General features: G+C 38.2%; 1 pseudogene; it reads right to left on the bottom strand.

Annotated features, from left to right (window-relative positions):
- Window positions 1-269: 269 nt before the first annotated feature.
- Window positions 270-20071, bottom strand: LOC110728600 (annotated as a pseudogene).
- Between the last annotated feature and the right edge of the window lie 6641 nt (window positions 20072-26712).

Here is a 26712-nt window from a genome sequence, read left to right as displayed (position 1 = left end):
AACTGAAAATACAAACACCTCAATCTCAATCTCATTCCAATTTGAACAATTTATAGTACAAATTATTAAGCTCTGTAGTTGGAGTTATTTATATACTTTTTTTTCCATAACCCAAAATCGACCAAAATCAAACCCAAAACTTCAACTATTAACGTGAATTGTGTACGACTGTATTAGCCAATATATGGTGTAGTAGAATTAAGCTATGCAGACATGAAAAATTGGTCATGTACCATTTAGATAATGTTTTCTTCTTTTGTAGTTGATTAATGGAAGGAATGGATATACTTCAATATCTTAATATTGGCAAAAATATCTTAATATTGGCAAAACCATATGTATAGCACAAGTTGCTTCTTTTTTTAACACCAAAAGTATATATACATCACCCTCAAAAATATGGCATCATTGGCACTTGCCCCTTCACCTACCAATATCAGTTTACCATGCAATATAAACTCAAATACGAAACTGATGTTCCTAACACTACTGACAAGGACTTTGTGTGGGAGCAGGCGCTGTTGGAGTAGTTTGCAAGGACTGCTGTGATAATATGGGTTTTTGTGTTGCTTCCTTGTCTTTAATTAACTTCAGGAACCCAGCTTTTTTATCATGAAAGTCGCTCAAACAGCATTTCCTTTCTTTTCTGAGGAAAGGAATGGCTTCCTCCACGAGATTCAGTTCCGATTTCAATTCTTTAATCACTTTCAAGATCTGCTCTCTATCTGAAGACTCTTGCTCCTCAGAATTGACAGGAAAATGCACTTCCACAAGCCTGAACAAATATTCAGTCATCTCAGTTAACTATTATGAACTACAATAGCACAATATTATTTCTTCAGTAATTTAAGGGAGAGTGAAGGAGTCATACATGGATCCTAACGAGACTGTGCCCTTTCTGCGCATGATGCATCCATCTAGGGAAATTGCAGCATCTGTTATACAGCCAAGAGCATACTTCAGCTGCTCCGTCGTCTTGTACACTTGGAGATCCCCAAAGAGATGATAAAATAAAGTCTCACGAAGGCCACGCCCTGCCACTGTCTTGACTTGAATGTATTCGGCATCTATGTCAATCATATTGACAGCATACCCCAAGAAACCAGGCGGAGTTGATCCATCAGGCAACGTAGGGTTTGGTAAATCCAACCTTCTTTGATGATCATTCTCTAATACACCCCCGGTATATGCCCTGGAAATCATTCTTTAAATAAGTTTGTGTAGTTGGGCATATGCAATAAAAAGCTCCGGTGTAAATAGTTACTTAAATAGACTTGCCTGATATCCTCAAGGCATATAAATAGTTGACGACCTTCAAAACTTCTTCCCAACTCTTTAGCTAGGTAATTTATGGTTGTTTCGTAATCCTCAGGTGTTTCTATAGCAGCACTGGATAGGCAGACAATTCCTAGCATTTGATCTTCCCCCAAATATTCGGCAAATAAGCTGCATATTATTACACTAGGCTGTCAACACAAGCTTTTACTTGGTGAAAGATAAGTCTAAAAGGAGGATGGAGAAAGAATATACCAACTATGCATAGGTGTAGGTGCTGTTGCAAGAAGGGCAACAAGGCCAACCACATCGCCCATGAAATCCGGGTGTTGATTTCTTAATTTCATGTCCTGGGAAGCAATGCTGTATATTGCAGCTGCTGAATCAACCTTGCTTTCTATTTTTTCCTGCACCACTTCTTTCTGAGACATGGACTTTGACTGCGATAATGGCAGCGGCAGCACTACCAATTCAGCTGAAACGGTTAAAGATACAACCATAGCCAATTAGTTTGTTTGATGACAATTGTATCATTTCTTCTATTTTCATGGGAAAAATATAAATAAGGCACCTTGCATAAGTCTCAACTCTTCCGCGATGTGTTCCCTGCGCACCATAGCCCATTTTAAGTTGTCCTCTAGTTTTTTAATACACGACCCATGATTCTGGATTTCTTTTTCAGCAATCTGAAGATGTAAAATACAGCAAGACCACACATTGTAGCTCAATGTTATAACCTCCAACATGAAGTAAATCAAGACAAAATCCTCTGAAAATTACACAGCAAAATAAGCGCTATTCAAATTGATGACTATAACATAGAATATGTGAAGCTTAGATAGATTCATAATGCAATACTCAGCTAACACTCTAATTGTTCTCTATTGTTATTCCTACCTCAAATTGTTGTAAATCAGATCCCAGTAAGGCTATCGCCTTCTCAGGCGTATAAGAATCAGCACATATGATCTTCCTCTCTGGAGTTTTGAACATATTATTGTTGTGCTCACATTTCAAATCAGACTGCTTGTTTAAATTTTGTGCAAGGGTAGCCTGAAAAAAAGAAACTTTAATACTAGTAAGAATTTTAACTCTTTGTTTCTTTTGAAAAACACAAGTTATGTATGACTTTGAAGTGATGCTGAGAAATCATTATAGTTATCGTATTTATTCATTCTACCTGCAGGTTTTGCAACTTCGATTCAGAAAATAATGCAGGTTTGGAATTTTCCTGCTCCACCTTTGGAGTTTGGAGGGAAAATAATGTATCACACTCCTCCTTAGGTACTGGAACAGTTACCTACACAGAAATTAATACAGTTCACTTGCAGGAAAAAGGCTCTGTCAGATTTTCAGGATGAATTCAGTAAACAGCAAAATTTAGCCCCAGTACAGGGTAAAATCCTAAAGCTCAGGTACGTAACGTCAATATACCTTTGAGTTCTGAAACTCAAGCCCCTTGGTTTCCAAATTATTTGCAGCATAAGAAGCTGAATCGGATGAGACCCTCTCATCTGAAAATTGTGGTTCATCAAAATAAAGCTCTTCCGTACCTCGGAGATCAGAAGTGGTATCATACTCCATACGAGTTGATCTTGAGAGTGTAACCTGCAAAGTAGGATAACAGTAAGTCTATAAATGATGTAACAAAAACCTTAAATGAAGACACCATTATGCAGAATTGGATAACCTCAAATTTCACACGTAGCTCTCGGTGGAGAGAGTGAACAGCCTCGATGCAGAAACGTCCTTCTGTCTGAGGAAGAGTAATCGATGGAATAATGCATCGCCCCTTCTGAAAAGCATATATCTTAATGAATTGTCGTTTGCCAGGTCTGTCATCAATCTTAATGTGTGTGATTTTCCAGGCTTAACTTCATCATCAATAGTTTGATCGACATCACCTTCAACATTTACAACCTCAAAAGCAACCTCTTTTAACTTTGAGCCTGCAGGACAAACCTCAGGTACCTTACAGAAGAAAATTTAATGAAGGGATCAGGACTAAATATAGATGTGAGAACATTCTCATCACTAAAAAGAAAAGAAAGCAGAGCCTACCACTGTCGTAATCCTCAGCTCCCGTTTCTCAACTTGAAACTTTTTTGTAAAGATGCCGTTCTCATTATATTTGACAGTGATAGACACTGTAAAAAAACACATGCAAGTGTAAACTAAATCAGACGGACAGAGTGACAAACATGATTTGAGCTAGCAACAATAACTGAACCACAAAACTGTCCTTTACAAGTACAATGCAATAGATTTACCATAACTGATGCAATCAAATGGAGATTAAAAGGTAAAAATCATGAAAAGAATGAACTTCAACCCAAAATCATTTTGATTATTTAAACCTGAAGAGAATTATCAATAAGAACTAATGGACACCAACAAGACTACTCGAAAAGGCAAAAGCCATGTCTTACCTGGTTTACCATAGCCTTCTGTGACTTTCAAGAGACCACTAAGATCAATAAAACCATCATTATCAACCTGAACCACAACAACACACCAAAAAAAAAAAAAAAAAAAAAAAAAAAAAAAAAAAAGAGAGAGAGAAGAAGAAGAAGAAGAAGAAGAATAAATCATTAATGCTTGTAACAAAATAATCAGTTATACACAACTACTTGCAAGACACGACTTCCCATAATGTAACTATTAAGAGATTATTCCTATGAAAAATTAGCAAAGAAAAGAACATAATCATATCTTCTTACTTCTAGGTTCTGATAAGTATAAGTATTATCGTTTAGAAAAAAAAAAAAAAAAACTGTGCAAATTAAATGATGTATATGATTAAGATAAATATGCTTTCAAGCAGTAAAGTAAGAGACTACATTACCTTGCGCTTTAGACCAATCTTATCCAGGAAAGAGAACCCATGAACGTCCAGCTCTACTTCAGTTCCTTGTTCGACATGATTCTGATGTCTATCGAACATCTAAAAGCAATTAATTTATCAAAATTACCAACAGTCAAGCACATATTAGTCAAAACTTTTTTTTCATTTATTTGAACATAGTTCTGAATCAGTGATGAGCCAAAAATGTCCAAAATAAGTCTTTAAAATGTTAGCATAGTCTTTCAAGTGTTCTCCTAATTACTTTATCCGTAAAACAGACATGAGACATTCATCTTGACAAAAAAAATTTGAATAAAAAAACTTCCTGGTTATTTAAATACCTCCAATTTGAAATCTTCAACCACCTGTTGTGGAAGTAAACCTTTGCCTGATTCTGATGATGAAAAGTGGACACGTTGAAGAGATCCAGGAACAGCTGACGTGAAAACAAAACAAAGTAAAATCAAATCCCAGATAAAAAGAAAACATGGTAACTTATATTGATTTCCAAAAGGATGAAAGCTCAGCAACTGCGATATCAGTAGTTCAGTACACTACTACCATGCTTAGTTGCTTATCTTGACAAGAAATGCTGAGGATGGGGCCCTTATGAGGCAGAGACAAAGCCAACATAGCTTCATAACTTGGGCGAATAATGTCTAGCTTATCAGTTTTAATCCTTGCATTCTGGGGACAAAAAAAAAAAATCAATATGCCAACTAAACAATGCTGCAAGACCAACCAGATTATTACAAAACGAAAAGACACTACAGTTCATACCATAACAATCATACTATGCATATCTGATGATAGTTCCACCTTCACATTCTGTAAGTGCGATATCACCGTCTCATTGGACATTAAGTGACATTCTATAGGTAGTATACCCTTGAATGGAATAATGTTTTCAAATTCATCATATCGGCAAAATGAGAGTGGTGGGAAGCAAGAGCCTGCACTGTAGTATAAATTTGGCTATATTAGCTGCTGTTACTGCAGTTGTAGATGTCAATAGATAGACTTAGCCCAGTAAGTACACCTCCAATCTTTAAGAAATCATGTCCTATCATACGGTGTACATGCTAACATTCCAATACGTTAGAACTTAGAAGTAAAAATTTGTACCAACTTCTACTTGCTACAGCTAACAAGATTAAATGCAGCTCAGTAACATTTTTTTTCTTCCCAAATTCTGGTAAGCAATACCAAAATCAAGGCACATTCAGCATAGGTAGCATAGCAATTCGGTATTCACGTAAACATTCGGGAAATAGAGAGGGTATATCCATGACTGATACCATACCTCACTCTCAATGCAAGTGTCTGATCATTACCCTTCAAGAGTTCCCATCGTTTGACCTTAGATGATGCAGTGACCCTCACAATTTTTTCACAACTTGCAGTGGTACAATTTTTCTGTAGCAAAACAGATCCTTGTTGTAATCTTAGCAGATATAGGATGCAAGATAACTAGAAAGGGTACGTGATACTTACAAGAGAGAATGAGAATGAGTACACCCCAGCTTTTTGAAACAAATATGGGATGGAAACTAATGAAAAAATATAAAAACCCTGACATCCTTTACGTGATGAACTTTTGACAGTTATTGGATCAAACTTAAGGCCTTTTCCAGCTTCAGCTTTGAAAGTTATGTTCAAGCACATCTCATAATTGTCCCGTAAAATGTATTTTTGATCTAAATCGTTACCAGTACAGCTTGGACTGAAGTTTGATGGCCGCAGTATAGCAACAACTTCTTTAGGAGGTAACGATCCAGCAGAAACTGAAGCATCTGTAGGTAATGCCTGAAGTGCAAAACAACATCAACAAACTCAAGATATGATGATTGTGATATGTTATCATATAAAAATTAAAACATGAAAAAGAAGCCAAAATGTTAATATGACTATTTACTGACCCCGTCAATATCTAATGTTTTGCATTGCTTTGGTCCCAAAACTTCAATTGTCGAAGGCAATTTAAGATTTTGCTTGTCAAACTGGCAATTCCATTCACTGTCGTTAACAGCAGCACACTACAACAAAGAACACCCCATTAATGGTTGAATATACTCAAAATTAAAACATGAAAGCAACGTGCCTATTTTACATCCCTTCCAATGCTTGGGTGCATAACAACGGGAGACAGCTTTTTACATATGAGTAAGTTGTTCCAACCTTTCCAGAATCTATCACAGTGATAGGCAGAGATTTTGATTTACAAAGTTCCAAGTTTGTGCCAGAAGCATCAGCTGTAAGTACACTTCCATCTTCATCCCTGACACCTAGGGGCCTTTACAACCCAGAATATCAGGAGACATGCTGGTGATGAAAGAATGTGGTAGAAGACTAATTGAGAGATAAGTTGTCAAACCTGCACAAGACCCGTGCCTCTCCTGTTTTTTATAAACTAATTTACAGTTAGCAACAAGCAGCAAATGAGAAAGCAAGAATGGTGGAAAACTGGAAATACGTATCAACATATTTTCTAGACAGATTAACATAGAATGTCGTTGAAAATGGCACTTACCACCTGCCTCATTTTGAAAGCCTTCAAGTAAAAAGTATTCTATTGTCGCATACATATTGTTCTTGTGAAGACCAGGGCAGGCACCTTTGAAAATCTTGACCTTTTGTCCCCTACTCCAGGATTTTCCCTTCCGAGTAACAGCTTGATGGATCCTAGCAACTAATTCAGCAGAAGAAAAAAAAAATGTCAATGGAACAATAATAAAGAAGCTACTAACACTATATATCTATGATGAAGTTTCACTTTGTAAATCATTACACTTTTTATAAAAATGATGATCAAAATTTTAAAGCTAACATATAATGATAAAAGAGAATATTTTTCCAGAACGGTGAGAGTAACCATCAACTCATTAGCACAATAGAACCAACTCAAAGCTTTTTCTCTTCGATTAAGTGTAAATCGTTGTAGTATAGTCCCAAAAATGTTGCATATTAGTTTTTATTGTGCACAAAGGTTGAGAAAATTATTTATAAAAAAGTTCTTAGTTTAGTTTACAAACTAGTGGCTTAAACCTTCAAGGCATGGTACGCATCTTAGCAGCCTAAAATCCCTTGTAGTGTACTTGTGTGGACAGGGAGGGTAATTAAGTAAAGAAGAAAAAAAACACAAAAAGTAAAGGAAAGAAGAAAATAGAAAATACACCATCTAATTTACCATCAGATGTGATGCCGAGTGCTTCTTTGTTATATGGATTCAGGAGCAAGACAGATTCATCATCTCCACAGTTGCATTCATCATCGTACTGTCCATGCATTTGCAAAATCCAATCCTGATACTCTCTAACAAGCTGTTGCAATGTCAATTGCTTCCCACCTCTCTCAATTTGGACTTTTACAGCTACAAGAAATTTACAGTTATGATGTACATTATGACCATTTATGAGTATATGACCTTAAACATATTTGTAACCAACAGCAGTTCATAAAGTCACCTTGTTCCTTGGTGTCATCTCCCAGATCTTTCAATGCTTTGGTGAAAGCGTGTTGAGGTGCTAGATCAGTCTGAAACAAAAAGGTGCACAGCATTAACAAGAAACATAAGATAATTTACTAAATCAATACATATGTTACAAGTTCATAGTGAAAGAAATAAGTATCCCATAAGGCTTAAAAATCTTATTCATATAGTTGTTCCAATGTTTGTTAATGGATTGTAATTCTTAAGAAGATGTAGAATAATTTCAATAATATTCCCTGCTACCCCCTCCCCTCTTTGCCAAACCTATCGGAAAACTTCAAAACTCTGAATCTTGGAAGACATTATCTATGAACTTTGGTCATAATATGTATTATGATGTTATAAACTTCAGAAATGAACATAGTAAAAACCTGAATCTTGGACCACTTTTAAGTATTTACCCTAATATTCATCAAGATTTAAGACACTATCTTGAACTATTTGACATTTTGACTTGTAATTAGGTTGATTATGGATTCTAATTTTAGCAGCGGCATGTCAAAAGTTACATTCTGACAACAATAATTTAGATATGGCAAGAAAAAGAGCCGAGCAGGCATTTAGACACAAGAACTTCTGACTAATTGCAAGGCCTAGCCTTATTTGTTTACAAGTTTATTCATCCATCCATCCTAGAAACACCAACTCACATAATTAAGTACTCCAAAAACCTTGTCTGTGAAAAAGAAAAAAAAAAACATGAGGACCAACAAAATCAACTCTAGGATGCAAAAGGACAGACACCTAGTGTGCAACATGATCCCACTCTGAAAACTAGAGCATTAGTTCCATTACAAATTCCAATATATCCCACATATATTGTTTGTTTTGATATATCGTTTCGCAATCTGAAAAATGATACATATTATTCTACATATGAGGAATTGATCATAATGAGGACAGATAAGGCAAGAACTTTGATATCATAGCATTTCTGATTTCTACAACCTTAAAATGAGCCAATCATTCTACCACAGAAGAAGTAAGCAAAATTAGGACGGATAACAGAACTGATTTTGAAACACATTCACGTCGAAGTTGGAAAAAGAAGACAGCATCAAGAGCGAACACACTCAATAAAACAGATGACATGACCATATTATGCCACTTGGTCGACAAAACCACCATAAATGACAACAAAGAATTGAGTGCAGTACTAACAAATTAGATACCTTTGAAGGTATTGGACTGAATCCAGCATCTGTGTCTGCAAAATCAAGATTTTCATCACAAGAAAAACTAGAAAAAAGACTCAAGTATGGCACAAACTTATACCTCTTAAGAAAGATTTATGTAAAGCAATAATCTTACCAATAAAGCACTTAACTCTCATGCAACATCTCTTCAAAATTTGAACTTTTGCGCCTCTCTTCTGTTTAGGTTTCATGAAGGGAAGGAGCTCCTATGGTACATATTAGAAAGTTAGCATGTTTGAAAAAGACTATGTCTGATCCATGCAGGCACAAACTTAACCAAATTAAAAGAATCAACGAGTGCTTATTTTTCTTCTAAATGATGTATCCTAAACAGCACATTACTTTACACATTTTTCCTCAAATAAAATTCTATGTTGACCTGCAACCAGTTACAAGAATAAATAGGTATAGCAGACAGAGAGTAGGCCTTCTTTCTGCATACATACCATTATGTCATGGTGGTAGTTGATGATGTGTCAAGGACATGAAAGCTACACTTTATCAATACAACTGCTAATTCATGGGCATGCATTAAGGAAACGAAGAAAATCACTAGATATTGTGGTTATCAGATAAATATCATATATTTAAAGGCAGAAAGATATGTCCACTGATGTATCACCTCAACCCACAGACATAAACAAAGCATGAAGAAGTTCAAGTATGAGACTAACTAACCCAGCGAGCTTCAGGAAGCAGACGGCCCAACCGCCTGATAGAAATACGACTATAAGTTTCATAATCTTCTTTAATATCCAAACCATTTCAGCATTCAATTTATCCAAAATTTTCTCAATATTCTCCTTGCCCTGCAAAGAAAATTAAAGGATCAAAAGACTAAAAACCCATGATAGAAAAGTTGAAGCTCTAAACCAAATTCCTATACCTCAATGATGGGAAAGTAAACACACTTCAGACGTGCATTTCCTTCACGAGCTGCACTTGAACCTGAAAGCTCAACAGAAGAAATTAGTGAAAAGCAAAAACAAACTACAAGTACATTGCAGGTCATCAGAACAAGAGAAAACTCTACTCAACGACCAAGAAAGAAGGTGAGAGATTTTCGGAGTTAAAAGTAGAATTTCCGAAGTAAAATCATATATTGGTGTAAGACAGGGCATTAGTCTCACTTGGAGATTTAGACGTATCCTTGTCCTCTTCAACAGAAAAATGAAGGTTTACAATGAAGTTTAGTCCATTACAGGAATGCAGATTCGTCACTGCTACTTCACCACCTTCAATTTCAGCTAAATTGACACCGTTGATCTGCAAAACCCCAGTCAAGTGAAGGGTACACTAGTAGAACGACGTTTAAATAGAACACAAGCTCAGCATTATCATAACATAACACCATAACAGGTGGATACATTACCAACTAATGACACACGGAGTGTTGATAAGTATATTAGGTGACTCGTACTTCGTAGCTTTGTCCGCCCGATCGGGCGGACATTGCCCGGTCTGACCGGGCGGAAGAAGAAGAGGTGCCTGGCAAATTCGTTGAAGAAGCTGCTCTCGCGCCCGACCGGGCGAGCCTTCGCCCGATCGGGCAGACCTTGCCCGGTCTGACCGGGCGGTGGGGGTTGGATACGTTGAAGCATTCGTATGGAGTCTTCTTCTCGCGCCCGATCGGGCAGACCTTGCCCGGTCTGACCGGGCGGAGAAGGAAAAATACGGAACGCGGATTTTGCGGTTTTAGGTTATCTTATTTTATTATCTTTTTGCCCAAGTATCTTTTAATTAGGGATTAATATAAAACCTCCCTAATATCAGTATTAGGGTGAAGAGAGACAGAGTGAGAGCCGTTCTTGAGAAATACAAGAATCATCTTTGTAATCTTTGCAGTTTATAGTGAAATCATTCGATCTCGGTGCCCGTGGACGTAGCTATCACATCGATAGTGAACCACGTAAATTCTTGGTGTTGTTCTTATTGTTTGCATTGAATTTCTTTATTGTTTTCTTGTTTGTTTACGACCTTTGCTTCCGCTGTCGCACAACAATTGGTATCAGAGCTCAGGTTCAATCCTTGGAGAGTTTCTTGAAGATAACAATGGCAGGAGATTCAACAATAAGAATTGAGAAGTTTACCGGGAAAAATAGTTTCGGGCTATGGCAAATTAAGATGAAGGCTCTGTTAAAACAACAGCAGATATGGCGTCCGTTGGCTCCAAAGAGTACTACTTCGGAGTCAGGAGACGGACCGACTGACTCGCAGTTAGAAGTTATGGAAGAGAAGGCACACTCTACCATATTACTTAGTCTTGATGATCAAATCATCACGGAGGTTGCTGATCAGGAAACGGCGGCTGGATTGTGGCTGAAGCTGGAGTCATTGTATATGACTAAGTCGTTGACCAACAAATTATTACTGAAACAGCGGTTGTTTAGCCTCCGGATGCAGTCAGGTACTTCCTTACGGGAACATCTAGAAAAACTTAACTCTATTTTGCTTGATTTACGTAATTTAGATGTTAAAATTGATGATGAGGATGCTGCGTTGATTTTACTTGTATCTCTACCGTCTAGCTTTGAGAATTTTGTAGAGTCTTTTGTTGTTGGTAAGGATTCTATAACCTTAGAAGAAGTGAAGGCAGCACTTCATACTAGGGAACTCAGAATGAAAGCTACGAGTGATAATGGGGATAATGGTAGTGGGTTATTTGTTAAGTCCGGAAAGTCTAAAAAGAATAAGGGGTTTAACAAGGGGAACAATGCTGGGTCGGGTGCTGGAAACGGCAAGGATGGATCTAGTAAAACTACTACTAAAACATGTTATTACTGTAAAGAACCGGGTCACTTTAGGAATAATTGTCCGGTGAGGAAAAACAAGTCCCAGGCTGCTGTAGTTGAAGAGAAACCGAATGAGAGCTATAATTCAGAGGAAGATTTAGCATTAGTCAGTTCTGCTAGGTCTGATGATTTATCTGATAACTGGGTTCTAGATTCGGGGTGTTCGTTCCATATGTGTCCACGTCGAGATTGGTTTGATACATATGAACCTCGCAATGGGGGTATGGTTATAGTCGGTAACAATGCTCCATGTAAGGTCACAGGTATTGGTTCCATGAGGTTGAGGACTGTTGATGGGCGGAGGTTAACTTTGACTAATGTACGGCATGTTCCTGCTTTAGGAAAGAATCTGATTTCATTGGGTACCCTGGATGAATTGGGGTACAATGGTGTGTTTTCAGATGGGGAGTTGTGTATTTTCAGAGGTTCTGAGTTGGTACTTAAGGGTATCAAAAGGAACACCCTCTATGTTTTTGAGGGTGTTACATTGCCTAGTTCTGCGGTTTGCGCATCTGTATCTCACCAGGAGATGACTAAGATTTGGCACATGAGGCTTGGTCATATGGGGGAGAAGGGGATGCAGCTATTGTCCAAGAGGGGTCTTCTATCCGGGGTCAAGGTTGCCAACCTTGAATTTTGTGAGCATTGTGTGTTTGGTAAGAAACACAGGTCAAAGTTCAGCAAGGGTGCTCACATTACTGATGCAGTGCTCGATTACATCCATTCAGATTGCTGGGGTCCATCTAGAGTTGAAGGTATGGGAGGTTACCACTATTTTGTGTCATTTGTTGATGACAAGTCCCGATACACATGGCTTAGGTTGCTTAAGTCAAAGGATGAGGCCTTCAAAGTTTTCAAGCAATGGAAAGCTTTGGTGGAAAATCGACAAGGAAGGAAGATCAAGAAGCTACGAACGGACAATGGGCTAGAGTTTTGCAAAGACGAGTTTAATCAGTTCTGTGCAGATGAGGGTATAGGTCGGCATCATACTGTCAGGAAGACACCACAGCAGAACGGTGTAGCAGAACGGGTTAATCAGACACTGCTAGAGAGAGTCCGATGCATGCTCTCCAATGCAGGGCTTGGGAGGAGGTACTGGAGTGAAGCTGTGTTAACAGCTTGTTATGTCATTAATAGGGGTCCTCATTCTGGAATTGATTCCAAGATTCCGTTTGAGATCTGGAGTGGTAAGTTGCCTAATTTTTCGAATTTGAAGATTTTTGGTTGTGTTGCTTATTATCATGTTATTGAGGGTAAGTTGGATCCACGAGCCAAGAAGGGGTGTTTTGTTGGGTACGGGGATGGTGTGAAGGGGTTTAGAATTTTTTCACCTTCGGAGGGTCGGGTCATTCTTAGTAGGGATGTTACTTTCGATGAAAACACCATGTATTCAATTAAAAATGCAGAGATTTCAGATTTGAGAAGGGAAGGAGACAATTTATTACAGACAGATGGGGTACTTGAGGTACATCAGTCTACCATTGCTGATTTACCTCGGGTACAATATATTGATGATGATGCTGATGTTCCAGTGCCGGGTACTCCTGAACCTGAGATTACTCCTACTCATTCTAACTCTGGGGATGAGGTGGAGCAATCTAATCAGGGGTCATCTAGTCAACCTGACACCATTCTTGAGATGCCTAAACGAGTTATCAAGAAGCCTGTTAGATTGATTGAAGAGATGGAGGGAAGAAATTGCTGTGTTGATGCGATGACAGGTTATGCATTGAGTGTAGCTGATGATGTAGAGTCATTTGAACCTGCCACATATAAACAAGCAATTAGTTGTAGTGAGTCTGCGCAATGGCTTGCCGCAATGGGTGAAGAGATGCAGTCCCTTTACAAGAACAGAGTGTGGGAACTGGTAAAGGTACCGGAAGGGAGGAAGCTTGTGGGTTGTAAATGGATTTACAAGAAGAAAGAAGGGTTGTCGGAAACTGAGCAAATACGTTTTAAGGCTAGGCTAGTTGCTAAGGGGTTCAGTCAGGTAGAAGGGGTTGACTTTGTTGAGATATTCTCACCTGTGGTTCGACATACTTCTATCCGTGTGTTATTGTCAATTGTAGCACATTTTGATCTTGAGCTGGAGCAGTTGGATGTTAAAACGGCCTTCCTTCATGGCGATTTGGAGGAGGAGATTCTGATGAAGCAGCCCGAAGGATTCGAAGCTCCTGGAAAGGAACACTATGCCTGCAGATTGCTAAAGTCATTGTATGGACTTAAGCAATCCCCCCGACAGTGGTACAAAAGGTTTGATTCTTTTATGGTTTCACAAGGTTTTGACAGGAATTCATATGATTGCTGTGTGTATCATAGTAAGCTGGATAATGGTTCCATGATTTATCTTTTGTTATATGTTGATGACATGTTGGTTGCCACAAAGAATAAATCTGATATTGCTAGATTAAAGGAGATGCTTAACTCGGAGTTTGACATGAAAGACTTGGGTGCAGCTAGGAAGATTTTGGGTATGGAGATCTACAGGGATCGGGCTAGAGGTAAGCTTTTCTTGACTCAGAAAAGCTACATTGAAAAGATTCTGTCTCGTTTTGGGATGGAAAAATCGAAGCCTATAAGTACGCCAACTACTGTTAGTTGTAAGTTGTCTTTGTCTATGTCACCTCAATCAGAGGAGGAGTTGTCTTATATGTCTAGAGTTCCATATGCAAACGCGGTTGGTTGTTTGATGTATGCTATGGTCTGTACTAGGCCGGATATTGCGCATGCTGTTAGTGTTGTAAGCAGGTTTATGGCTCGACCTGGGAGGGAACACTGGCAAGGGGTGAAAAGGATTTTTCGCTACCTGAGAGGGACAGCTGATATTGGTCTTGTGTACGGGAATGGTAAGGAATGCTTGGTCACTGGGTACAGTGATTCTGATTATGCAGCTGATGTGGATACCAGGAGGTCTGTGACTGGTTATGTGTTCACTTTGGGTGGTTCTGTGGTTAGTTGGAAGTCTACATTGCAGTCATCAGTTACGTTGTCAACTACTGAAGCTGAGTATATGGCTCTAACTTCTGCAGCTAAGGAGTCTATTCGGCTCAAAGGCCTAGTAGGTGAACTGGGTATTGCACAGGATTTTGCTACAGTGTATTGTGATAGTCTAAGTGCGATTTGCTTAGCTAAAGATCAAGTACACCATGATCGGACGAAGCACATTGATGTCAGGTATCATTTCTTACGTACTGACAAGAGGATTAAGGTGAAGAAGATTGGGACTGCTGACAACCCGGCTGATTTCTTCACTAAGCCTGTTCCGTTTAGCAAGTTTAAACATTGCTTAGACTTGCTAAATATTGATTACTACGTGATGTAGTAGGCCCTGAGGGGCGAAGTTGGGGAGCTCCTGGTGTAGGTGTGTTGGCATTAAGGTGGAGCTTGCCCGGGGCTTGTGATGCAGGTGGAGCATTATGAGTTGTTATACTTGGAGACGAGTATGTGATGGGTCTTGGTTGAAGACTTATCGGGATGTATGGCTTATGCATGAGTCCTGCATCGGGTTTGGCTTGAGATGTTTTTTCACTATGTCTTGATGGGGTCGTTTGCTGACTACGAGTTCTCGTCAAGGTGGAGATTGTTGATAAGTATATTAGGTGACTCGTACTTCGTAGCTTTGTCCGCCCGATCGGGCGGACATTGCCCGGTCTGACCGGGCGGAAGAAGAAGAGGTGCCTGGCAAATTCGTTGAAGAAGCTGCTCTCGCGCCCGACCGGGCGAGCCTTCGCCCGACCGGGCGAGCCTTCGCCCGATCGGGCAGACCTTGCCCGGTCTGACCGGGCGGTGGGGGTTGGATACGTTGAAGCATTCGTATGGAGTCTTCTTCTCGCGCCCGATCGGGCAGACCTTGCCCGGTCTGACCGGGCGGAGAAGGAAAAATACGGAACGCGGATTTTGCGGTTTTAGGTTATCTTATTTTATTATCTTTTTGCCCAAGTATCTTTTAATTAGGGATTAATATAAAACCTCCCTAATATCAGTATTAGGGTGAAGAGAGACAGAGTGAGAGCCGTTCTTGAGAAATACAAGAATCATCTTTGTAATCTTTGCAGTTTATAGTGAAATCATTCGATCTCGGTGCCCGTGGACGTAGCTATCACATCGATAGTGAACCACGTAAATTCTTGGTGTTGTTCTTATTGTTTGCATTGAATTTCTTTATTGTTTTCTTGTTTGTTTACGACCTTTGCTTCCGCTGTCGCACAACACGGAGTATATAGTATGTGGATTACAAATTTAATAAAGCAAGAGCTCCACAGAAAATTAAGATATGAAAACAAAATTTTCTGCTCACAAAACATCACAAAAATGTACAAAATGTATAGAACCTCAAAGTCCACCAATGTTGTAGTCCTCCCTGCCTTGGATATCTCATCACACTGCAGAAACATTGCTTCACAATATTAGTCCAGCGAAGATTATTTTAATTTAATCTCTAAGAATACAAGCAACATAGTAGGCTCTTAATTTACTTTTAGAAGTACAAAAGTGACTAATATAGATAGCAATTAACTTATGGCAAACACACAGTAACGCTCACAATGCAAGACTTTGCACTACAGAATGCAAAACATCTAGGTGGGCAGCAATAACTACTTTTCACTCCTTGACAGACTACACATATTGTATAACAAGTCAAAGATCTAAAACTTTCTGCACAGCTTCAATACAGAGAAGAATTTCAGAAATTACAGGACTGCAAGCAAAAGTTTCTAAATTACAATATTGAATTATTTAAATTGGTCAAAATTCACTTCGACCTCATATACTACAGTAAGATCAGAACATACATATAGCTACCTGAAAGTGATTGTTATGCTACCATTTCTCAGGAGAGGGAGTAACATACAACCAGAAAGCACTTTAGCACTTTCTAATAATGAAAACAAATGTGGTAGAACAAAAGCTTTTTCCAGAGTTGAAGATGTTATTTACTGATCAAAAGAGCTTCAATAGTCAAGACTCTCAAGAGGAAAAAATAAGTCAAGGAAAGAATCAGAATAATTATAATAAGAATTAAGGGTCTGAGACTACATATTAATCACTCACCAAAATAATATGATACATAGATCTTGGAAAAGCAGTAAATTAGTATAATATGAAACATGAGCATGCCTGAATGTAAGGGAAATAAATATCCTTGAGCTTGCACTGGAGTTGATATATATCAGGCAGCTTCAACTTGGGCTTCATAACAATCTGCAGTGCATTGGGCAAAAGTTCAAGGGCAGAAGTTTTAAACAGATCGAATAAAATGAGCAACAATGTCTTACGGCATCACATCTTAAAGTTCTAAGCATCTAGAATCTTTCCACATTCTCTAAATCATACTTCATAGTATCTACAATTCAAAGGGATTTGGGAACCTGCCCATGAATGTAGCAGATCAGTCACATCAGTGAAACATTTGAGAGAACAGATCACACAAGTTATGAACATCACTCTTCTAGAAAGGCTACAACCAATAGCATGACCATTTAATGTCTGAATCGAATCACTTTCCAACAGATGTTAAGATTAATCTCATACAGTTTGTCCTGAAACAATGTAGCAATCAGACCAAGATCATGACAGGCTCGAGTAGTCGTTATGCTTTATGAAGTTCAACAAGCATCTTTTATATCGTACCACAGCTATCAATTCAAATTAGAATAGAATTTTGCAAGATTTTTAGGAATCTGTAGACCTGTAGAATACTTATTCATGGCTTGACTATCATAAATTCATGAGTTACAAACAAAGGAAAGAAGTTATCAGCTATGATGATTCCTGTAAAAAGTAATAATACAAATTTGCTAATTGCTTCTTAAATCAGATGTTGATTTTGCTGAAGGTGACGATAGAGGATATGTTTCACAATAACGTCCCCACACTAAAGAATTAACTTAGTGAATATGTTTCACAAAATGTACCTTAGTGAAACTTCCATGAGGTGACATTTCAATCTCACAATCTGACGGATCTCGCATTCCACCAGCAGCCTGAAAATTAATTAACAATGAAAGAAATTGAAGTTAACTTCTGGGCCAGCAAAGTATTGTCTAAAGAGGAAATTTTAAAAAAAAAAAAAAAATTAAAAAAAAAAAAAAAAAAAACGTTCCAAAACAAAAACTATAACCTTCCAGCTATGACCAGAACCAGATCGCTTTAACAAAGCATCTCTATCAAGACGTAGCCAATAAACCTTCTTGGACTCTCTGGTCTTTGCTAAAACCACAGCATGACTAGCAAAGGGCACAGAATTCAGAGATGATGCCAACAAACACGTTGCAAGATCAAAGCTTCAAATTAACCAATTAGGAGAAGTTTTTTATCATACCTTCCTAAATGCATAGATGCAATGGTTCCACCATATCCAAACATTCCAAAGAAAGGCTACAAAGAAAAGCAAACCATGCTTCAGGAAAAAGTAAATTTCCATAGTAAAAGCTAAAGCTGAATCAAGCAAAACTTAAAGTTGAAAGTGGTAAAACATCTTCCAGGTTAGACTTGACTTTAAGTTCAATTTCAGGCCTTCTTTGATATAACATGAAGTATCAAACTCCTCTTGTATGAAGTAAATCTATCTACTTTGAACTTCAAGTGCCAAGAACAACACTAATCGATAGATGAAGTATAATAATTTCCATAAACAGGTTTGTTTTTGTCCCTGGATATGTATAATGCTACTATCTTTGACATAAATTTTGACATTACCATAAGATATGGAGGTTTTCCACCAATTGCAAGTTTTTTAAAGGATCTGTGAGCTGAAGCACCCATTTTGCCCCTAATAAATGAAAGAAAATGAAATTTTAGTAAAACAATCATAAGAGATTAGAAGCATAAGAGAAAGAACCAAGGGGACAGCAATTTTGGCAATAATAGCCAAGAAATAAAACCATGAAGGCCTAAAATTCTCCGAAGGATAGAGTGATATACCACTTCTCTATTGAATTTTCATCGCTTCCATCCATGCCAGGACCAGAATCAAATACAGAAACTTCATCCTCATTAACTTCAACACTGCAAAACAAATCATTTCTCGGTATCATGGCTGACAAGACACATTAACGATGATAATTCCATCATACAATTACTGACTAAGATATGTAATAAGCAGGTCCAGCACCCCTATATTTCTTCAAAAAAAAAGAGAAAAAAAACACAAAGCTCCAGCACCCCTATAGGCCTATATTGCAGAAATATGTCATATTAGAGCAGCAAAAGAAATTTCAGATGAGAGATCAAAATATTTGAAGCCAGTGTATTTATCCAAAAAGAGAAAAAAAAACAACAGCATCAAACCCTTCATAGTCAACCCTAAACTAAAGGTTCCAGAGGCTAGATTGCAAGCTGATTTATAAACTTGCGGAAAGAAGACTTCTATTACACATTCATGTGTCAATACATGAGAATGACAGAGCACATAACTTTAAAAATAAAATCCGGCCACAAGCCATAAAACTTACAAGAAAACTCATACTAGCACAACTACATAAGGATAAACCAATAAAGCATCCATGATGTAATCAGTACCACACTATCATATGAACAAAACCAATACAGAATCTTTAAAAAGGGAAAATAAAACCACAATAAATCATTGGCAGTACCATTAGCCTCGTCCCATGTATAACAACATTAACAACTCCATTTACAACTCATCAGTATCATAATATCCTTTGTTAAGGACAACTTAAGGATAAGGCAGTAAACAACTCAAAATTATATACAAATAAACACATTTCTGATACAGTAAAAGCGGTAAGAAGCTAATCAACAAAAGCATATTTACCTAATAAGCTTCCTTTCATCTTTACCATTTGACCACACCGCCTGCAGTGAATTATCCTGTGAAAACACAAGCAATGAAGCACAGATGCAGCTTAAACACAAAAACCCAAAGCTGACTCCTTGAATTGTGTAATCTGATTCAAACCCCGAAACTTACTATCAAGTCTGCTAAGGCAGTCTCAAATGTATAATCATCAGGAAGCTCTGTCAACAAATCTGTGTCGGGTGTCAAGTCCCACATATTCTGTCAAACCCAACAAAAATAATAAAATGGTAAGTGCAAACAATCAGTCAATCATCCAATTAATCCAATGAAAAAGACCATGTTAAAGTAATACAAACCTCAAAGGTGTCAGCAGTCTGATCAGAACCATCCTATAACAAAGAAACAACACTAAACAAGTAAAATTCTTGCTTGCTAAACCAACAATAACATTTCACTTAAAACTAAAGTTTGGCGATAAATCATAGTTGAAAATAAGCCAACATATAGCATCTAAATTTGCCATTCGATTCGTAAAACCAAGGATGAATCCATAGCCAGTACATTAAGCTACTTAGCAAACAACATTCATATCATGAACAAAACAAAAGCATTCACAATTTCAGATAGCCTATATCAAATTTAGCAACATATCAAGACACTTAAAAACACATTTAGTCACACAATTACAAGAACAAAACATCAATGTAATACTCCCTACATCCCTTTATTTTTGCCCCATTGCCATTTTTTGGGTCGAACTTTGAAAACTTTGACCATAAATTACCGTTAATTTATATACGATAATATACTCATGAGTTCTCTTGTTAGATTCTCGTTGTATATTTTATTAATATTACGATGTTATAATTTTCGCACGATATAGACGTTTTAAGGCGCGTTTTAAAAATCGTATATAGTCAAATGGGGTAATAAAATAGGGACAGAGGGAGTAGGTTATAGGGAGCATTATATCACGGAGTACAATAATTCCTCAATTATCCAAAAGCCAAAACCACTTTTTGGACAAAAAAATCCGGCTTGCAAATAGATAACACCATAATCGAAATAATAAAATATTAAATAAATACTATAAAAAAAATAAAAAAATAAAAAAAATTAGGAAAAAAAAAATTGCTATACCTCATAAGAGTCATAACATCAAACCTAAATATATATAAAATATATATGAAGAGAAATCATACAAATATATATTCTGGGATGGCACCAGGCAAAACCCCAACACAAATAAAATAAATTACCCATTTACCACATGACAAAAGACAACATACAATTGATCGGAAAAATTGCCAAACTAAGCGTTTTTTGGAAACAATTTCCCAAACAAGACGCGTGGCAAAACTATTTACCAAACTAAGCTTCCAGAGTAAAACGCCAACCAAGGGTTTCCCAAACAAGATGGCGTTTTACCCTGGGCATTTATTTTTTTTTAATTTTTAGTCAAGGATAAAACGCCACAACTGGGCAAATTTTTTAAAAAAACACATTTACACAAAAACGCTAACGCCGTTGGCGTTTTACCCTGAGTGATTTTTTTGAAAATAATTTACCCTCTAAAGCGCCACCATGGTTGGCGTTTTATCTCTGCACACAAACACAGCTACACAGCAATAACAGCAACAACCACAGGAGCTGCAATAACAACAGCAACAACCACAGGAGCTGCAACAACAACAGCAGCAACAACCACAACAACTACAACAACAGCAACAGCGACAACCCCAACAAGAGCAACAGCGACAACCCCAACAAGAGCATCAACAACAATCACAACAACTACTGCAACCTTAACAACAGGAACCACAACAATAACTGCAACAACATCAGCAACATTAACAACACCAGCAACAACAACACCAGCAACCAATACAATGAAAAGAATGAATGCGTATGGTGAAGTTGATAATGTACAGAAAATGAACTAAAAAGGTTAGTAAAATTGATAATATTTATTTGGATACAATGTACTATAGAATCTGATTACAACTAACAAAAGAAGTTCTAAGATCCCGATTCATCTATTGTATGTAAGTGTTGTCTATCCAATCGCGGTCTTCTACGACGGTAGTACTGAGATACCGTTGTGAAAGGATCTGGGGCAGAGGTCTAGGGAGGAGTCTGTTGGATGGAAGATGGTCCTTCCTGAGATGAGTATGGCGCAGACATGTGGATGGCGATATCTTCCTGATCATCAAAAAACAGGGGGGACCCTGTAGGGGACGTGTGAGTCTGTCCCCTACTACTGCTCCCTACCTCACGGTGTGAACGGCGGTGTGATTGGTCCCGGCCCTGGGGGATAAGATGGCCATGACCATGTCTCTGTAAGCTACTCACAGTCATTGCGTGAATGTCATCCAACTGCGGTATGGTGGGATATGATATGCTCAAGACTTCTAGTGCATCATGTATAGCAAGCATATCAGACGCCTGCATTAGTCAACAATCAGCCATTTTAATAATTAAAGAAACTATAAATTGGAGGAAAAGAAAAAATGACAAAAAACTCACATATCCACTGATGTCTCCAAAAGCTGGGTGGTAATGCGTTGAGGGTGGGGTGTAGTTAGGGTTGATGAAGCGTCGGGTAATGCTCCTGTACCATACCATGTATGGATCGTGATACTCCATCAGGCCTTGGACAGGCGCACCATCCGCGACGTGCTGCAGCCGCTGGTCCCACATGTCAATGTAAGGGGCATGCTGAACTGCCCAGTTAACCTCCCCCTTTCCTCGTCGGTCTGTCCTGTGCAACTGGACACTCGTGTCACACGGGGCGGGGATGGCTTGACAAAGGCCGAACTGTCGCATGACTCTGTCGGGGAGGTGAGCCTCCACCAACTCAAAACAGATGAGCACTGTCATGGCACGCCACTCCATCTGGTGATCAAGAAGATATTGGGGCATGGCATCGACTAAGTGAGGAACGTACGGATCCCACGTCATCTGCATTAACAAGCAGTCGTTAACATCATAATTAACTTATTAAAATAATGAACACGGTGTTAAATTAGTTTTTAAAGTGAACTATAACCTGAGACTCGCTCAGTCTGTCGAATGCATCTCTATAATACGGCAGACCCCTTGCTGCATGCACACGAGTAAGTCTCCGCCCTAGCCACCTGATTACATGTATAATAACAGTGTTCATGATAAAATTAATAGAAAATTAAAACCATATGTGGATAACTTAACAATAAGTCATATATACCGGCAACCGTATGCTAAGTCTGGTGGTGGGTGTGGCGGCGCCTCATATGCATGCTCCTGATCGTCTTCCTCCTCCTCCTCGCGTCGACGCCTAGCAGGCATAGCTGGCCTACCAACGTGGATGTGCTCCCAAGCCCATAACTGTAATAGGCCAGAATTGTGGGGCATAAGTATTTGCATACGCCTCTGATCGTAGGAAACTGTCCACCCACGGTTCCTCAGAAACTGAATACTTAAGACACACGGCTAGAACATGAGAACATGGTAGGTGAAATATCATCGGTTTGTTGCATGTACATGTTCTTAAATTAAAGTTAACGGTATGCTTATGACCCCCTTTTCTCCCTATCCTTTCTCCTCGGTGTGTTTTTACTTGGTATATACCAAGCTGACGGCTATAAACATCCACTGTATGGTATTTTGCCTTTCTATTATTCTTCTCCAAAATGGCGGTGACCTTAGGTGAGTATGCATATCCGTGAGCGCGCCTAGCAAGTGAACTATCTCTGCTTCTGTTAAAGTACTTGTTAACTATGTGGAAAGTTAACTCGACAAGGGACATGATTGGCAGAAAACGAGCTCCCTTCAACACATTGTTAAAAGTTTCTGAGAAATTTTTAGTACATATACCATGCCTCCGACCAGCGTCATGAAACAAGGACCATCTGTGAAATGGCACATCCGTGATGTACTCTAGGGACTTAACACAAGCTTCACCGATAGAACGCATATCTTCAACCAATTTTTTTTCTTGGCGTTGGTATGCAACAGCCTTGAACCTGTCTCTCATGTCGTTGTTTTTCACATGGGTCCTCAAGTTAGAGGCCATGTGTCGAACGCAAAACCTGTGAAAGGCCCGTGGCTCATGAAATCCAACATCCGGGTTAGTCATCGCAGCAATAATCCCCGCATGTCGGTCAGATATAACACATAGGCCCTCTCGAACAGTAACATGAACCCGAATGCAGCTTAGAAACCAGGACCAACTCGAGGTGTTTTCCCCTTCAACTATTGCAAATGCTAAAGGAAATACCTGAAAATTAGCATCAACACTTGTAGCAACCAAAAGTGTGCCTTTATATTTCCCATACAAGTGTGTCCCATCAATAGATAACAGAGGCATGAGTGTTTGAACCCATCGATGAAAGGCTTAAAGGCCCAAAACACTCGTTCAAATACCTCCATGTTGCTGTAATAAACGCCTTCAGCAATAGCTTTGTATTTCCACAGAACTACAGTGCCTGGGTTCGACTCCTGGAGGGCTTGCATGAATGAAGGAAGTCTGTTGTATGAACTCTCCCAATCCCCAAAAATTTCCGCAATCGCTTTCTGTTTGGCATACCACGCTCTTCGATATGGAACATCGAATTGAAATTTGTTGGAGATGATATGTTGTATGAACTCAACTCTCAAACATGGATCTTTCTGCACAAACGACTTCACATAGTCGCAGATAACAGAGGAGTCCAAGTGTCGATGATCTCTGGGCGGAACTTCATTAACACAATTGTCGCGATGTGGGCCCTTGTAAGATACGATCTTAAAGGCACGTGTGGTTAGATTTGTTTTTGTACCACGTAGCGACCAACCACACCCCCTCTTGCACTTTAAATGAAGGACATTCTCATTCGACGTCACTGTGGTGTAGAAATGATTTCGCCCTATGGAATACAATTTCACCATTTCCTGTAGCGCTTTCTTATTGTCGAAAATCATGCCCTTCTCAAATTCTCCCCCGACACGAAACGAACACTGGCTCCCCGAATCACCCCAATGTATGTCCACCTCATAGTTCTCGTTTATTTGACTGAACCAAGGTAATGGAGTTCTAGCAACAACATCATCCACAGACAAATCGTTGTTTATAACATCTTCTTCATATCCGTCTTCACCATCGTCGTTTGTGTCATTATACATATCAAGAACAGACAACTCGTTGTTTACAACAAGTTCAGCATTCACCAAAGTCTGAAACGGTGGTGTTTCAATAGGTTCTTGCGTGGGAGAGTAACTTTGCAACTGCATCGATGATGAAATGTCATTGTTTGAGGTAGATGGACCAGGTTGCTGCATTGACCCCGACGCCGTAAATTGTGAACTGAATGGAATGTCAAATTGATCGTCGTGTAACATTCTACTGAAAGAACTCATTCCATATTCAGATGATGGAATGTTATATGCGGGCATTTGTAGAGAGCTTGCATTGTATGATGGAAGAAATGTTGGTTGTTGAGTACATACAGGCACCGTTTCCACATTACAAATCAGTAGGAAGAGACCTCATTGCAACGACACCCCTCAAAACCTCCAAATGGTCGTCATTCAAAACAGGTAAGATTTGAATCCCGCTAACACTTTCAAACCTCATTTTGATGTTCACTTCAACACTTGTTGGCTTTGAACCAATTATAGTATAAACTTTCTTCAACAAATCATTGTAAGTCATGCAAGGTTTCAATGCTAGCGGTTCCATTTTTCCTCCTCTATACTCGACATTGGGTCCGACACACAAAATTTCACCCCCCCAACGGCATAACAAAACAATCAATTGTGAAGTCATGTTCTACATAACATCAGACCACATATTAAGTGACACATATGCACAACTAAAACCACAATGATTCCAATAAATCCCCAAGCAAAGCGTACATACAACGCAGTGTTCAACAACATACTAACTTACCTACTTAATCTAACAATGTAAGATACATTTAAATGTACTTAACTCAACAATGTAGTTCGTAATTCCCTAAATGCTTCATATATGTAGTTCAACAACTAAATGCTTCATATAAATTATACGAAATTATACAACATACATATAACTATACTTAATTTCAATAATTAAACAACAATGTATTATGTAGTTATACATATTTCGCATTCTTGAACAACACTATAGTACATACATTGTAAATTACAAACATAAATTCCCAAAAAACATCATACACAAGTAAAATAGTTAAATTCAAGACATACCTCAATTTCGATGAAAGTAGGGCGTAACAGTGTTGAACAAAGAAGGAGGATTAATTTTTATTGACTATGATGCAAAACTAAGCTACGGAATGTGATGAAATTGCTTCAAATATGGAGAATTGGAAGTTGGTATGCGCGGGGTTAGGGTTTGCAATTTGGGGGTTTGGTTGATTAATGAAGAACAGCGATATATGCTGTTAGAAATACCCGACTCTAAAACGCCAACGACGTTAGCGCTTTTGTGTTAAAAGTAAAACGTCAACGGCGTTAGTGTTTTTGTGTAAATGTTTTTTTAAAAAAAAATTTGCCCAACAGTAAAACGCCACCCTTGATGGCGTTTTACCTTTGACTAAAAATTTAAAAAATTGCCCAGGGTAAAACGCCACCCTGGTTGGCGTTTTATCCTGAAAGCTTAGTTTGGTAAATAGTTTTGCCACGCGTCTTGTTTGGGAAATTGTTTTCCAAAAACGCTCAGTTTGGCAATTTTTTCCAATTAATCCAACTCACAAAAAATTACCCATTAAACACATGAACATAGATTAATCCAACTCACAAGAAATGACAGTAAAATAAAATAAGAAAATAAGAGTAAAGAGGACTTACAAACAACTTCAAAAGATGGGTTTTGTTAGGCGAAAATCTATCAAAAGAAATATGATTTCTGAATTTGTTACCCTTAATATCTTCCAAACACAACTCTTTACTATCCCACAAAACCTTTCTTCTGGGTTTTAAATCATCTGTTTGCCTCAACATGGCACTGCATTTTCCCCTCACTTTTTTAACAAAATCATCAACAGAAATTCTCTCATTTTCTGGGTTTCTTTTCGTCAATGTTATATTCAACCCATTTGGTAAAAGAATATTAAATTTGTAAACCTTTTCCCCTTCATCATCAATTTTTTCATCGTAAATTTTTTGAATGCTTTGAAATTTCCTCTTTTTCCCTTCCATATTTCTTCGATTTCTTCCTCAATTCAACCAAAAATCAAAACCCAGAAAATAATTGTAAATAAAGATGAAGAATTTATTTATTTATTTATTTTATTTTGGAAAAAAACTCAGAATTTTGGAATATGTAAAAATGGAAGTGTAAGTGTAAGAGTGAGTGCGCTGCGTATATAAAGCTGCATTTTGGTGTAGCA

Source organism: Chenopodium quinoa, unplaced genomic scaffold (assembly GCF_001683475.1).
Source record: "Chenopodium quinoa cultivar QQ74 unplaced genomic scaffold, ASM168347v1, whole genome shotgun sequence".
NCBI lineage: Eukaryota > Viridiplantae > Streptophyta > Magnoliopsida > Caryophyllales > Amaranthaceae > Chenopodium > Chenopodium quinoa.
The sequence above is the reverse complement of the archived record's forward strand: the minus strand, read 5'-3'. Positions and strand labels throughout refer to the sequence as shown.